The sequence below is a fragment of the Equus caballus genome, chromosome 10 (genome assembly GCF_041296265.1).
Source record: "Equus caballus isolate H_3958 breed thoroughbred chromosome 10, TB-T2T, whole genome shotgun sequence".
Classification (NCBI taxonomy): Eukaryota; Metazoa; Chordata; class Mammalia; order Perissodactyla; family Equidae; genus Equus; species Equus caballus.
This window is the reverse complement of record NC_091693.1, coordinates 63786028-63800760: the sequence shown is the minus strand read 5'-3', so window position 1 is coordinate 63800760 and position 14733 is coordinate 63786028. Positions and strand designations below refer to the sequence as shown.

Genomic DNA, 14733 nt, shown 5'->3' with positions numbered 1-14733 from the left:
GAGACATAGCCCTGCCTTGGGGCTCCCAGGCACGTTTCCTTACTTATGGCTTCTGCTGCCCACGCCGGTCTCTCTGGTTCCTTCAGGATCAAGAGTTCCTCCCTCCACTCCCTGCGCCCTCTTCCTTATGTCTATTCTCTACCTGGAAAACCCTCTCCTTCCCATATCATCAAGGCTCTTTCAGGAATTCTAGGCCCCTCTCAACTTTTCAAAAACTCATTGTTTTTCCCTTCCCTGCAATATCTTCCTATACTCATTGAAGAAATCTGATGGTCTCTCCAGCCACCACTTACCCACAAAATTGATTTAGCCTCAGCTTGATATTAAGGTGATGTGGTAGGCAGAATTCTAAAATGCACTCAAGATTTCCTGTTTCCTCCCTTGTGTGCACATCCTGTGAATATGGTGGATTTTACTTCTATGATTGCTTTATGACTTTAAGAAAGGGAGATTATCCCAGTGGGCCTGACCTAATCATAATGGGTTCCCAATCCAGTGACCACAGGGAGCTAAATTCTACCACCACCAACAAAGAGCTGAAAGTGGACCATTGCCCCAGAGCCCCAGACAAGAACTCAGTAGGGCCAACACCTTGATTTCTACACTGTGTTACCTTGAGTAGAACCCAGTTATGCTGCGCTGGACTTCTGATTTATAGAACTGTGAACTAATACATAGGCATTGTTGTAAGCCACTACATTAGTGGCGATTTGTTATGCAGCAGTAGAAAATTAATATAGGCGAATATTTAATCGTGTTGGAGTTGAGGATTTTCCATGTTTATCCTGTCACCAGAGTCTTAGAAGAGGGGCTGCAGCCACACTTGTGTTTACTGTCAGCCTTAGATTGCAGACTCCCACAGGAGGAGAGCCTGGATACAGGGTTCCCTCTGAACATAATTCAGCAGCAAGTGGGAGTGCTTGGTTCCCAGCACTCTGCTGCTGGTGGGAGGCAAAGATGAACTTGGCCTTCCTGCTTTCGGGAGCTTCTAATTGAAGAATCAGACCAGCACATAAAGAGTCTAATATGAAGGGAGAAGACATGGAACAGAATGCCAGGTACAGATCAAGAGAAGGGAAATCATATCCGATAAGTGAAACCAAAAACTGCATGGAGGAAGTGGCACTGGTCTTGAGACCTGAAGGTTGAATGGGCTTTTACGCTATGGACAGAGGTAAGAAATTGAGTGAACTTTTAGAGAAACAGCATGTTCGACATTTGACACATCACATAGCATGAGTTAGGATGGAAATAGTGTTCTGGGTCCACAGGATGAAGGCTCTTGAGTTGTAAGGAGAGGTCTGTTTGGGTTATTTGGTGAGGAATGAGGGGCCATGGAAAGTCTGGAGGCTGGGGTGGGATAGAATCAAGGTGGACTGAGTGTGTAGGATGGATTACAGTAGAGGCAGGTAGGAGATGGGGATTATTTGCAGACCAATACAGTAGAATAGGCAAAGATCAGTCAAAGCCCGCATCATGGCTCTGGCAGTGGGGACAGAAGAAAGAAGAATGTCACAGTTATGGGGAAAATAGAACTTCCATTGACAGAGACACAAAATGAACATAGCATCCAGCACAGGTCCATCCATCGGTCCTGCCTTTCTTCGTTTATCCCAATATTTAAGATGTATTGTACGTCTCCTCTGGCCAATAATCTGTGCCAGGTGCTACCAAAAAGGCAAAACCATTACTTTTGAGGAGATGAGAATGACTGTGATACCAGGTGATAAATAGTAAATCCTATAAGGGAGACACATGGCTAAAAAACTACAGGACAGGCACTGTAGGAGGGAGAGAGACGGCACCCAGCTGCAGCCACAGAGTCAAGAAAGAATAACATGGAGTCAAATTTATAGGTGGCAAATTTAACAGGAGAGGGGTCTGTGCATTTCTCCTATAAACTATCAATAAAACTTCACCTCGTCCCAACACACACACACTCAGCTGGAGCCTGCTGATTGACTTTCACAATGACACACACAGAGAAACAGTTATTCCTGCAAATGCTTGGTTGTGTTGTTCTAGAAGACAATTTGGTAGCCATAAAATAGTCCTTTGGGCAATTCCTTAGTCATTGGCTTCCTTCACCTCCCTCCCTGACTGACTGCCCAGGCTATGGCTGTTATCTTGGTTTCATAGGGTATCAGACGCACAACGTCGCTTTTGTTTGGCCATCAGCAGACCAGTCAAGGGTAGAATAGGCCAACAGGGCTCTTCCTTCCCCCTCGGTTCTGGGTAAGCACACATCTTCCACCCTTACTTTAAAGGCAGACAATTTGTTTTTATCATCTGCCAACACAGCTGAGGATGATTATTAATTAATCAAAAACACTGACTTTTAACTTCCCACGCTCTCTCCAGAGATGCTCCAGTGACAGCTTGCATCTGGACTTCAGAGTTGTTTAGATAGAAGTGGGCACCAGGCAGCAAAGACTTGTTTTTTCTGGTTTATTCTTTTTAAAACACAACTTTAGCTTAATCCCATTTAGCCAGTAAACTTAATTTTAAGGTGGTCTCATTTTGTGGGGTTTCTGTTGCTCTTTTTATACAGCTTCCTTTGAAACCAGAAATGCTGTGTCAGGATTTCACAAAAAGGAAAATAAGTTCAGAGCACATTTTCTGTTCATCAAAAGCTCACACTGAAGCACGAGCAGCATGTTTCCATGAATAATGAGCCACCATTGTCTTCCTCTGCTTGCAAGCTTATGTTCTGGTCTTACCCGCCAAATGCAAGTTCTCAAAAAGGAGGATCTAAGTTTCTGAGAGCAAGTTTGAAATGTTACATTTGAAACATCACAACAAAGTATTGTCGGATTCACTTGGCTGAGGTTTAAGCAAATGAATCCTTTCGCCCCCGTTCTAAGATGGCGCTGCTGGCCAACTGTCCTCCCCTCCATGCTTCAGTTTTGTGGCTGTACACTGGTTTTCCCTGAAAAAAGAAGCGGGAGGCAGAAGATAGCTTGCCTCAAATTACACATCAAAGCCGAATGGTTACCTCTAAAGTGAGATGAGTTGCAGCGTGAGTGATGTCACTACTTGGCAGCTGCTAGAATAAAAACTCTGATGCCTTTAGGGGCGGCACAGACTGATAAAAGATTTTAAGCAAAACCAAATTTAGGAGGAAAGCGTGCTTCACTTCCATTTAAGTGAGGGCCACATCTTCAGGATCTTAAATGCTTGGAAGGGGTATGTAAACGCAGCAATCCAAACCTGGGATAAGGGTTTTGTGAGCAAGGCTCCCAGGCATGACCACGTGCTGGCCTCCTGTCGTTTCTCTTCCCCATCTTCAGTGAGATAGGTTCCCGAAGCCCCCAGCTTCTTGAAGACAACTCCTGGGAGCTGTCTTGCTAGTGCTTGAGCCATCCAGGCTTTTCTTTCTCATTTTTGCCCTCCTGCCACCTGTCTTTTTCCTTGTCATTGTTCATTAGCATCTCCACTGGAGGTGTGTGAGGGAAATAAAAGGAGATAAAAACTCTGCTTGTCACAGTCCATTTGCTTCTTGTCAACAGCTCTGGTAAAAGAAGAGGAAGCTATTGGCCAAGATAAGAGTTGAGATAAGGTTTAAAGATTATCTGTAAAATTCACTTATTCATGGTTACCCTCCCAATCACCTGAGGATAATGGGAGAGCGGGAGGTTATCTTTATCATGCGCTCTTTTTTGGGAAGTTAAGAGCAAAATTTTTGAGTCATTTCTAAGAGCTGGTCAAAATAACTTGATGAGATAAAAACAAGTATGGTGCTTCAAAGTTTAGCGACATAAAACTAGCATAGGGGCTAAATAGCCACTCCATTGTTGAACTCTGAAGCCAAGGCCTGTGGAAGCTGAGAATTTCCTATCTCTAGTTAGGCCAGGAGAGAATTTAACTCATTCTTGGGTTAATAGGGGTCCCTGGATGGCTCTGCAGTTCTTTTGAATGGCCAGGAAGAAGCAAATTGAATAGATAAGTTAGGGTCTTTGATAGAAAACAACTGAAACTAATTTAAGCCAAAGAGGTCAATTTATTATAGAGACCCAGCAGGGGCGTCTCATGGGATCCAAGGACCCAGCCTTTTCCAAGGGCTCTGCTGAGACCTGGAAGGCTTTAGGACTCTCAGCCCACCTCCCCCCACCTTTTTTTTCTTTAAATCTATCCATCCTCTTCAGTCCTCTTGTTTATACCCTAGCTCTCCCCCATTTCCTCTCTTTTCCTCTCCATAGACAGGATAAGGAAAGCACAGCTGACCAGGCTCCCAGAATTCCACTTTTACAGGGCCAACCACAAAGAAACAGAGACCACTCTCTTTTGGTACTAATTTAAAATCCTCAGGAGAGAACGTCTGATTGGCCCAGCTTGAGTCAAGTATCCGCCTCTGGCCCAATTAGCTCTGAAGGGAGGGTGGGGTCATGGGTATAAATACAGCTGCTGGACCAGCAAGAGCAAGTGCTCAGGGAAAGTGTGTGGGTGACCGGTAGGACCACTCAGTGTTTATTAATCCAACAAAAGAAAAGGGACATGGGACCTGTCCCACTCGTGCTCATAATCTGGAGACAAAACCCACACAAGCAGGAAGACAAACCATTAAAATCATTTAGTGCCAATTACTATGAGGATAAAAACCATGATTAGAATGAACTCTTAGGAAATAACCAAAATGGCCCATCTTCAATGGAACCGACAAATACAATAAGGATGTGCATAAAATGGAACCCACAACACAGCAGTGAAAATTAATGAGCTGCAGCTACACACTTCAGTATGGAGGAGTCTCAAAAGTATAATGATGCATGAAAAAAGCAAAACAGAAAAATACAGACCAGATGATTTTACTTATGTGAGGTTCAAAAATGTGCAAAATCAGACAATACATTATATAGGGTTATATATGTATATGGTAAACTATACAGAAAAAAAAGAGAATGATAGATGAAATGCAGCATAGTGGTTACCCGTGAAGTGGAGAATGGACATGTGCTCAGGAAGAGATCAACGGAGAGCTTCAAACTGGTTGGTAATGTTCTATTTCTTAAGCCAAGTGGTAGATTTCACAGCATTCAGTTTGTTATTATTTAATCTATATTTATGTACTCTTTTCGTTTATGTGATATCTTTTGCAATTTAAAAAAATATATAAATGAATGCCATGAAGCAAGAATTCTAAGGGAAGCCATTTCCCTGCCCTGGGTGATGGTAAGCAGAGAAGTACTTTCCTGCTCAGAGAACGATAGTGAGTAATTCTGTTTGTCAAATGATTTTCTGGTTTCTATCCATGTGACAACCACTCTGACAAGGAAAGTGGCTGGGGTGGCCTGTCAGCACTGTGGCCTAGAGAGTGCCTGAGGTGCAGCCATGTTTTTCTCAGGTCCTTTGGCCTGATGTCCAGCTGCAACAATTATTCATCTCTATTCCCAGCTCAAACATCCCAACCATCTGTACCCAAGAAAACTACGTAACTGCTGAGCATTCCCATTAAAACTCAATTACAAACTGTTTAGCAGTTTCTTAAAAGGTTACACACAGAACTACTGTATGGCCCAGCGCTTCTACTCCTAGGATATGTCCAAAAGAATTGAAAGCGGGGACTCAAACAGATACTTGCACACCAATGTTCACAGTGGCATTATTCACAACAGCCAAAAAGTGAAAACAACCTAAGTGTCCATCAGCAGATGAGTGGATAAACAAAATATGCCATATCCACACAATGGAATATTATTCAGTCATAAAAAGGAATGATGTTCTGATACATGCTACACACAGATGAACCCTGAAAACACCATGCTTAGTGAAATAAGTCAGACACAGAAGGATAATATCGTATGACGCCACTTATATAAGATACCTAGAATAGGCAAATTCATAGAGAGAGAAAGTAGGATGGTGGTTACCAAGGCCTTGCAGGAAGCCGAAGAGAGAATTATTGTTCATGGGTGCAGATTTTTTGTTGGAGATGATGAAAAAGATTTGGGTATAGATAGCATGGCGGTTATACAACATCGTAAATGTATTTAATACCACTGAATGGTACACTTACAAATGGTAAAAATGATAAATATGGTATGTATATTTTACCAAATTGAAAAAAACACATATAATTACAGAGCACTGTGAAGGACATAAATCTGGATGGAGGAAAATGATACTGGGGGAAGGTAGATAAGTGCACAGCATCCTTTTTCCTTGCTGAGATGTCTTCCTAAATTATCCTTGCTAATTCCCCACAGAGTATCTAAACTTCAGTTTTTTTCAATCCAGTCCTGTAGTCTGGGACCATCATTTCCAGGAATATTTTCAATGCGACAAAATGAGAACCTATGTGTGCCTCGTGGAGTGTGATCATGGGGTCCCATGTGTGGTGGAACCAAGTCCGTGGACACAGGGCTAAGCAAGCCCCCGACTTCCTCCCATCTGAACCTTAGGGATGGGTTAGGGAGGTGGGATGAGAGGCCCGGAGGGTGTTAGGAGGGTGGAGCTTCCTTCAGGGGTGTGGTAAGCCACTGCAGTTCCACATTCCCAGCTAGTGAAGGCTGCGTTTGGTGGCTGGTTGTCCTTCAGTGTTTCACAGGAAGAGAGGGAGGAGGGAAAATGTGTGTGGTCAAGGGCATCTTCTGTTTCCTTTTAGTTTGCTGAGACCAAGTGGTTGCCTCTGACATGGAGAATGTCCTTCTTTGTTTGAACAGGCAGAGATCATCCCCAGATCCACAGACTAGTGGGAGGAAAGCGTTATGACTGGGCAGCTTAGGAATTGGGCTGTAAGCAACAGTGTACAGCTGGAGCCAGCCTAAGCCAGAAAGGGACCCTCTAGGGAGCCAGGGCACAGATGCGGCCAGGCCTTCCACAGGGGCCAGGGCCACTTTATGACCTCTGGGGACCCTGGGCACTGTTGCCATTGTGGGCCCCTCTCACCATAATAATAACGATATAAAAATCATTTTTAATATAACTTTAAAAACTTCAACATTTTTTCTCTTTTAGGCAAAATTTGATTTTTGTGGACCCTTAAAGTCTCATTTTCTTCTGATTTGAAAAAAAAGTTAAAACAGTTTCATAGACTCCCCTACAAGTATTTCTGCCCTGGCACTGAGCCTACTGTGTGTAACCTGGGAGGGACTGGGGCATGGCTTCTTATATATCTTCGTCTAGGGCTTATTCTCCCGGGGAAGGAAGGGACTTTGAGGTCATCTGTGCCCCATCCCATGCAGGCGGGAATCCCACTAAGGCCTGGTCAGGTGGGACCATGCAGTCTCCGCCTCCAGGCAGGGCATCCACACAGCCCCTCTAAGTATAAGCAAGTTCTTGAGATTGAGCTCCTGACCGAAAGCCTGCAACTCTGTCGCTTTCCCCAGATGCTCCTAATTCCGCCCAACTAGACCAACACAGAGCAAGTTTTAAGTCCTTTAAATATCAGAAGACAACTCCTAAGTGTTAGTCCTCAATCCAAGTTCTCTGCTCCAAATTAAGCATCCTGAGATCTCGTGTGACAGGACTTATACACCCCTTTTTGCCGAGTGCCATCCCCTGGACAAGGGCCGATGCCCCTGGATGTGGTCTGATCTGACCACACCTGTTCCCTCTGCTACCACAATGTCGCTCTTGCACTGGTTCCGCTTATTAGTAGACAGATCACATGGTTGGCACACACCTGAACCCTGTGATCAATGAAGCCCCGTGGTTCTTTGTTCCTCTCCCAAACTGAAGTTAAGCCCGTCTCTCCCAATCTCTGCCCGAGCCATCGATCTTTTCAACACAGAGACATAGTGTGTCCTCTTCAACTTATTCATGACAGTCCTGTCAAGATCCTAATCTGTCTTCCAGGACAGAGGTGGTCCTTTCCGTGCTTGGCTATCTGCAGACTTGACAAACATCCTTTCTTTGTCTTCGTCCTGATGTGGCAGGAACCAAAAATTCTATTTTCAAACTTACTGGCAGTTTTTTCCTGTTAATGAAGGTTGAGTCTGGACCCTGACGTGGTTGAAACCGAGAAATTTCCATTTCGGATTTGTGAGTGATTTTTGCATTCTAGGGGAAAAGGAAATTAGCCCTTGGAGTTAATCTGTCCTTTTCTTCTGGAAGGAACCCTTTTGATGAAGGTTTTCTTCTTTTGAAAGTCATCAGGTGTCAGGCTGGATGTTATGGGACAACCTCCAGGAGAGATTATCTGTCCTGCCTTCAGGGGGATGGGTTGGTTCTTCAGTAAGAGGTAGCTGGGGAAGACGATCCTGATGAGGAGGGCCAGTGGCCTGTGGGGCAGCTGATATCTACCCGAAATTTCTTTTTCTGCTCTGTAGTTTCCTTATGTTATGCTGGAGCCCTCAGTAGATGCTGTTGAACAGTTGCTGTTTGCACTGTGCTTCGGAGAACCATGAGGGGACTTTGGGGAAACAGAGGCAGCTGACGCTGACCAGGAGGAACAGGAGTGAAAGACAATGAGAAACAATCAAAGAAGCCTGCCTGGTGGCACAACGGTTGAGCTCGCACGTTCCGCTTCGGCGGCCCAGGGTTCACCGGTTTGGATCCCAGGTGCGGACGCACGCACCACTTGTCAAGCCGCGCTGTGGTGGGCGTCCCACGTATAAAGTAGAGGAAGATGGGCACAGATGTTAGCTCAGGGCCAGTCTTCCTCAGCAAAAAGAGGAGGATTGGCAGCTGATGTTAGCTCACCGCTAATCTTCCTCAAAAAAAATAAATAAATAAAAATAAAATTCATTAAGGGGCCAGCCCCATGGCTGAGTGGTTAAGTTCAAGCACTCTGCTTCTGCGGCCCAGGGTTTCACCAGTTCTGATCCTGGGTGCAGATCTAGCACCGCTCATCAGGCCATGCTGAGGTGGCATCCCACATACCACAACTAGAAGGATCCACAACTAAAATACACAACTATGTACTGGGGGGCTTTGGGGAAAAGAAGGAAAAATAAAATCTTTTTTTTAAAAAAAAGAAACAATCAAGATGGATTTGGAGAACAAGGACATACTCCTAGGGAGTCCCTGGAAGGTGAGAGGAGGAACAGCTGGACTTTCCAACATGGCTTATTCAGGAAAGGGTGACCTGCGAGGGCTGGAGACGTGGGACATCCAGGTTCCACAAGGCATTACTAACAGTGAGCAGGCAGGAACCCGGGAGCTCAGCCACAGGAGGACATCTTTCAGACACTGCCAATTTAACATTTAATGTTGGCATTTAAGCAACATGCTTTGTGTGTGGATTCATACCTGGGGAATTCAAACAGCCCAACACACTTCTAGCTGTTTTTTTATCCTACCCACTTGTCTACTTCTTTATTTTCTCCAGATTTAGGGGGTTTCTTTTTAATTGCAAAAGTAATCTGTGCTCCTCATGAAAATCCAAATGATGCAGACATATATTGGAAAATATTTTGGCAAATATTATGCTAAAATCAAGATGCACCAGGCCTATGGCATTCGGCAGATCTATTTGACAACCAGATCTGTCTTCTTATCTGGCCTGGCTCCCTCTCCCAGTTCTAGAGTGTGGTCCTGAGGTCCATGGCCATAAGCATCCTGAATAGCTGGAGACATTTGAACTAGTAGGAGAATCACACTTGCTTTTAAGTTCCTCAAGCTACAGTTGTCGCTTAGCAATAGTATTTGAGGGCCGAGCTAGGGTTTTATGAGTGGGAATGGAAATAGCATTTAGAAGAATATTCTGTTAGCATATGTGGTAAAATGTTGGCTTTTAAATTTCTACAAGTAAGGTAATAGAGATCTGTTACTTTTACCTGCCTTATATTCTTTCCCTCTTCTTTTGCAAACAGCACCCCAATTTTCTTTTGGAGAACCACTCCTGCCCCCACACTTGACCCCAGTGGTTTGTGAGGAGCCACCCTCATACCCCAGATTCATGGACGAGTATATGACCTAGGCCTACACAATGTGTGATGTGTCCTCTTATCACAGTGCCTTAGAGGATCGACGGGTCCAGTGGGCCAGCCGTGGTCAGTCCCAGGAGCTTTTGCCTGTGCTATCAGTAAAGCGGAGCTCTCCACTGTGGGGGTGCTCCAGTGGAGTAAGTCAGCCTGAACTCAAGTGGCCAGCTTTGCACACACAGGAGCCCTGACTGAGAATGATGCCAGAACGAGAGATGGAGAGACTCAGGTGCCTGTGACATCGTTGGCTCACAGGAGTCCAGTGGTACCTGAAGCTGTCTCTGGAATTCTCCATCCAAGCCAGTTTGAATGGAGATTCTGGCATGGCAAACTCAGAGACCAGAATAAAGTTAACTGTTGAACAGCTCCACTAAAAATGATCTTCCTGGAAAAAATAAATGGCTTGGTAGTTGTATTTTGATTATTCTATGTTGAATGTATCAATTGTCAGATATATGAGTGTTTGAGTGGGATAGTTCAAATGAAGCTATTTTGGTGTATTGTACAAGCAATATTTGGAGTTTTTAAGTTAATGCAAGTTTTATAAGATTCAAGCCACAACTGGGTGAGGTAAACACGAGGAAAGGTGCTTCCCACGTAGTGTCTAAATTGTGGGGAAAACATCTTCAGTTCTTTAGTATACAACAAGTTAAGGCAATTAACTAACCCTATCAACTCCTTAGATCAAACTACAAAAATGAAGGAGGCAAAGAAAGGAGGTATAACCGACTGACTACATGACATTACATCACAGTTGTTAGAAATGCTGCCTTTCCTTACAGAGAGCGGACGTGGTACTGTCAGTTCTTATCTCGTAGGTGTTGGCCGCTAGCAGCAGGTGATTGCCTTGGTCTGGACTGGAAGGCCAGCGCCACAATTAACCTATCACTTTTGCTTGAACTCCTGGAGTGTGAGTTTGATGTTGTTCTTAAGTCTTTGTTGATGGACAGGTGTGATCCTAGCCTCAGAGTAGGAGACACGGAAGCCCAAATTTTAATTTCAGGGATGGTACTGAGTCCCTGTGTGGCGTTGAAAAAGCCATTAACCTCCTGGCCTCAGTTTCCCTGTCTGCAAAATAAGGCTCATAATCTAAACTTAGATGCTTCCCTGGGCTGCTATGTGAATTAATTATTGTTTGTAGCGCAAGTGGAAGTTGAGCTGTGTTAATTATTATTATCATTTCTGGGTCTTCCAGCCAAGTTTAAGCCAAGCCCTTGCCTTGCTTTTAGTTCCTGAGATCTGACAAGACACAGCCCAAGGCAATGAAGAGGGCCATAAATCAAGGCTCATCAGCAGATTCTGCTTATCTGGCCACAAGGGACTGGCCCTGGAAGGCTCTGCCAACCACAGGCCTTCAGTTCTGGGGTGCTGGGACAGCCCAGAAACTCACAAGGTTTATTAGAACCTCATTGTAACAGAGCAAGAGTTGTGAAGCTGCTGCCACACTCCTGTCCCCTTCCTCTTTGTGTACCTGCCATTTAATTTACTAAGAAGTCTGAAGATCAATAAGAGGAGCTCACCCTGTCATTAGACAAGGCCCTAAATTGCAAGTTACAGGTGGAGAAGCTTCAGAAGTATTGCGATCACTCATGAGGAAAGATGACTAATCGCTTTCTTCTGGCCACTTATTTGGCTTATGACTTTGGTTTCCACTCTCTAAGTACAACAGTTATCAGATTTCCATGTAAGTAGGGAGCTGACAATTGGTACGTCCAGCTTCCCTGAGTATACTTGTGAGTTCTGCCGCTTCACCTAGTCCAAATTGCTTGGTTGTACTTCTCCCCACCTTCATTTAAAGTTCAGGAGACGGGTGAAGGAGAGAAAGCTCACCTCACCTCACCAGTCACCATCTGCATCTCCATCATCATCAGCACCACAGTTGGGTATCCAGGAGACACTCTGTGTTTAACCCTTTGCAGAGAGGTTAATCTCCACGAATCCAGTGCAAGTTGGATAAACATTTCCAGCAGGTTTGGATTTTGTCCATGTGCAGAACCCCGGGCTTTAGAAAACAATGCCCAAATACACGAACATTTTTTTTTAGGTGAGGAAGATTGGCCCTGAGCCAACATCTGTTGCCAATCTTCTTTTTGCTTGAGGGAGATTGTCACTGAGCTAACATCTGTGCCCATCTTCCTCTATTTTTTTGAATGTGGGATGCTGCCACAGCATGGCTTGACAAGTGATGTGTAGGTCCATGCCCGGGATCCGAACCTGCATACCCCAGGCTGCCGAAGTGCAACGTGCAAACTTAACCACTGTGCCACCAGGCCAGACCCCGTGAACGTTCTGAAGAGCGGGGGAATCCAAGTGCTGCAGAAGGGTTTTCTTGCCGAGGAAGATTCGCTCTGAGGTAACATCTGTTGCCAATCTTCCTCTTTTTTGGCTTGAGGAAGATTGTCCCTGAGCTAACATCTGTGCCAACCTTCCTCTATTTTGTATGTGGGTTGCCACCACAGCGTGGCTTGACAAGTGGTGTATGTCTGCACCCGGGACCCAGGCCCGTGAACCCAGGTCACCGAAGTGGAGCACGCCAGACTTAACCACTACGCCACGGGGCTGGCCCTCTGCAGAAGGTTTGAAGCTGACTGTCCAGGGCGCAGATGCAACTGATTTCCTATATTAGCTCACTTGGCAGGGGCCGGAGCAGGCCGATTTTAGGGAAATCCTAAGCCCCCTGTGAGGCCCCATCCTCACCCACCCCCCCCCCCCACCCAGGACTGAGGCCTGCTGCTCAAGGGCAGATCCTGTCCCTGCCTGTGGGCTTGACATCCTCGTCCACAAATCAACTCACATCTATCTGCACTGATTCGTAACTGTCTCCTTCCAAATTTAGTCCTTGATGTTAATACCCACCCCCACCCCCCACACTGTCTTCACCCCACGTGGCCCGGCCCTCACTTTCCCCAGCTCTGCAAACTGGCAAACAGGCCAGTCCCACCTGGCTCTCCTGTCTCCTCGGCACAGCAGGCAGATGGTGGGGTGCTGGTGAGTGCTAGCTAACTGGTTAATGATTGTAAAGCACTCTGAAAACATAAAGAACTAGATAAATGCCAAGTATTATTGTTATTAACGATGAGGAGGCTGTTTAGTCATCCTTTGCCGTGAACTCAGCTCACTGCCCCCACTTGTGGCCGCAGGCTGAGCTGTGAACCAGGATGAGAACTCTGCTCCTCCCCGCAGGCGCTGTTTCGCACTGAGTCAGTGACCAAGGTGAAGGGCAAGGGCCAGGAAACCTCTCCTCGTCTCCCACCTGCTCTCGAAGCACTCGCTGCCGGCTTTGCGGCAGTAGGGCTAACATTTACCGAAAGCCAGGCTCTGAAACTGCCTCTCTATTTCCCATTCACCTGGTTAGTAAGTCGGCTGCTGTTTGTTTGAGTCCTTGATTATGGTGATTAGCCTGTCTCTATCTCAGCACAGGATGGAGCCCCAAATGAAGCCCCACTTTCCATTGAGTGGATGGACTCACGTCTACACATGATCCTTATCTCTTTCACGTGTTTTCAGGGCTGCATTTTTTTTTTTCTAAATGCTTCTCTGTACATTTGCTCATGTGATAGAGTAAATCTGTTGGCTAGGAAAGGGAGATGTTCCCCCCATTTCACAGACGGGAAACCTGAGGCTCAGGGACATTAGAGGCTCCAGGGCATCTAGAATCTGGTGACAGGGCCAGGGTTCACTCCAGCTCTCCCGAGCCCCGGGCTGAGCGGCGCCCTCCAACACAGGCTGTGCTTGCAACAGACTCCAGACACCTGGCAGGATGTGCGAGGAAATGTTACAGAGGCTCTGTGATATGTTCACCCGAAGCAAACTCTCTCAGGAGCCACTGGTCTCTGCAGTCACCCGGCCTGAAGCCCCCGCTACCCACCAGCGTGGAGAAGTTCACTGTGTCCTGATCGAAGCTTGTGATCCTGGAAGCTGACGTCCTGTAGAACGGCAGCGCCAGGAAGACCTCAGAATCCATCCTGTGACGCCTTCCCTTAGACAGCGAAACTGCGGTCCAGAGAAGTCAAGTTACTCGTCCAAAATGCCAGAGCCACTGAAGGAAAGTGGCGCACTTTTCCTGCTCCCCCGAGGGGCTTCGTCCTCAGTGGCCAGCCGTCCCCCAGCACCGGCTGAGCCACGGCTGGGTGGTGAAGTTTCAGGCGGTTTCATGTTCTTTGTACTTTTCCGTATTTTTCAAAATTTCCTCCTGAAATAAACGTCATAAAGTGATCAGAAAACAAATGATGGTTTTATGTGTATAAGTGTGAGCAGACGTGCAGGTGTGGAGGACTCCATTTCTCTTCCCCAAACACAGAACGCTCCCTTAGACTGACAGGGGTTCTGTGAACGGAGGCTCCTTTGAGGGTTCGGACATTGCTGGTTGTCTTCGCCGTCTGAGCTCCTTTAACAAAATGCCACAGTCTGGGTGGCTTATAGACAGTAGGAATGCATTGCTTCCAGTTCTGGAGGCTGGAAGTTTGAGGTCCAGATGCCAGCAGGGTTGGCTGAGGTCCCTCTTCCAGTTTGTAGACTTCTCTCACTGTGTGCTCATGTGGCGGAAGGGGCTGGGGTCTGATAACAGAGCTAATCTCATTCTTGAGGGCTCCACTCACGTTACCTGAGCACCTCCCAATACCTACCCTAACCCAATCACATTGGGCATTAGGATTTCAACATATGAATTTAGGGGGCACACAAACGTTCAAACAATAGCACTGGTTATCTTCTCCCATTTTAGTTCCCCAAAAGGAGGCCTTTCAGCAGGCCTGCAAAGTGGTTCTGGGTCTGAGCCATCAAAGGTGGGGCTGTGGGGCCTGGGGGTGGCAGAGATGGTTGATGTGAACCTACAGCCTGGGGGGGCAACCTGTCTGGGGGGGGGGGCAGT

General features: G+C 46.2%; 1 long non-coding RNA gene across 1 annotated transcript in view; it reads left to right on the top strand.

Moving 5' to 3' along the window:
• LOC138915809 (uncharacterized) overlaps nt 1-10282 on the top strand; it is a 30667-nt gene extending 20385 nt beyond the window's left edge. Inside the window, exon 3 of the long non-coding RNA XR_011422119.1 lies at nt 9753-10282. This is a non-coding gene — a long non-coding RNA (uncharacterized lncRNA). The remainder of the gene's footprint in view (nt 1-9752) is intronic.
• Nucleotides 10283-14733: the final 4451 nt, after the last annotated feature.